This window comes from Alligator sinensis, unplaced genomic scaffold (genome assembly GCF_000455745.1).
Source record: "Alligator sinensis unplaced genomic scaffold, ASM45574v1 scaffold199_1, whole genome shotgun sequence".
Classification (NCBI taxonomy): Eukaryota; Metazoa; Chordata; order Crocodylia; family Alligatoridae; genus Alligator; species Alligator sinensis.
This window is the reverse complement of record NW_005842008.1, coordinates 2,599,897-2,601,968: the sequence shown is the minus strand read 5'-3', so window position 1 is coordinate 2,601,968 and position 2,072 is coordinate 2,599,897.

Below are 2,072 nucleotides of genomic sequence, written 5' to 3'. Positions count from 1 at the left end.
TAGCCTAGCAATATTTCATATAGTACTAATTTGAATAAATGTATGCTTGTACATAGTAGTTTCTGCTAATAATTTTACCAATGGTTACTGAACATTGGGATCCACATTTTTCCCCTTTGTACTTGAACAATGTAATGATTAAATACTGTAAGGGCAAAAATTTCTCAGGGCACTGTGGATATATGTGTTTGTATGTATAAATCAGAATTTAAAAGTGCAAGGTGGTAAAGGTATAAATTTGGGGCAATAATTCCATATGTATACCCCATGGAATTATGCAATTATGTGCCTATGCAATCATGTGCATAAAACGTATGGCCATGCATAATTGTATAACACTGCATAATTTAACCCAGGCAGGCTCTGTGCTTCCACCTCTGGAGGGCTACAGGCACTCTAGCTGGGAGCCCCATGTGGAGGCACCAAGTGCAGTGGTGCATGGCCGGCCAGCTAGTGAGTGGGGAGGGGAGCTCCTGCCTGCAGAAGGGGAGAGTGGATGTGGGGGTGTGGGCCCCCCCACCACACACCCTGCCCCCCATTATGCACAGTCCCTGCCCAACCCGATGGTGTGCAACTCCATGCCTCCACGTGCAGTTTACTACCGGGGTGTTAAAAGCCCCATGTGGAAGCACAGAGCCCACCTGGCCCAATGGTTCACAGCTCCCGGTCTGCGCACCATCGGGCCAGGCTGGGTGGGCTTTGTGGTGGCACAGCAGGGGGTGCTACTATGCAGAGACACCCACCTCACGGTGCCAGGGCCAAAAACCTCACTTTGGGAGTCTTCCATGGGGTGCCTACAGCTGGCTTTCCCACTTGCTGGAGAACACCTGCAAACCTGGGGTAACGCTGCCACCACCCGGGCACTGGTCTCTGTTAGGGCTCTGTGCAGGCCAGGGCGCACAGACCCTGCAAGCCTTGGGGGTGCTTTGCCCACTGGTAATATTTCTGGGTGCCTCTTCCAGCCCAAAGCATCCCAAGATAACCTCAGGTAGGACTGAGAGAACATAGCAAGCTCTGCTAGCCAAGCTGGGAGCAAAAAGGCTTGCCTCTCAGGCTTCCACAGCAAAACAGCAAGGCATGCTGTAACCTGATACCTTTATTGATCAGGGGGAGGGGGCAGGGGCAGAACAAGGAAGTCAGAATACATTTTGAGCCAACATAATCAATCAGAGTCTTACACAGCCTTGGACATAAGAATCCTTTTAAAACGTGTCTGCCTATACATAAATCCTAACACCTGGCTAGTTTGCAAGTTTTTACTTACAGAAGTTCATCCAGGCTGCAGCCTGGAGGCACTTTGCTGGTGGCTTTTCAAAATGGCCATCGGAGGAAGAGAGCGCTCCCCCATCTCAGGAATTTATCCAGCCAGGTCACCTGGTTGACCAACCTGAACCAAATAGAAAGCAAGACAGAGGGGTCCAGCTGGAATGACCCAAAGGAGGGGTGGGGGGTGTGCGGGCCGGGAGCAACCCGAGCCCTTTTCCGTGCTGCACGCGGACTGTGGCCAGCAGCCCGGGCACGCCGGGTCGGAGAGGGAAGGCCGTCGAGCTGGAATTAGGCACAAACGCTTAGTGGTAGTTTAAAAGATTGTTTACTTAGACCGAGATGGCAGTGGTGTAGGCTGGAAAACTTGCTTGAGTTGCGGTTACAGACAGGAAACAAAACAAAACTCGAACCTGCAGGGCACGAGGGTACGTCGCGAAGGGTTCCGGCGACGGGAAGATATAAAATATGAGGGTACGTCGCAATGGGTTTCGGCGACGGGAAAATAAACCTGCAGGACTCGAACCCAGGTAGAAGAGCTCTGAGATCGGTCAAGGATTCACACGAAGTTTGCTAGGCTCCGTGGGTCCTTCTGCTCCACACGAAGTTTGCTAGGCTCTGTGGGTCCGGTTCTTTTGCACGCGGGAAGGGATACGTCTAGACTGTGCTCGGCGACGGGGAGAGGCTAGAGGTTGATCAGACCTCCGTTGCCTGCTTAAAATGCGTTGGGTCCGTAAGGATCCGCAGCGCTTAGAGATCTTCACACAGCGTGAAGTCTCCTCCTCCCTTGTTCGTGGAGTCCTCCAACT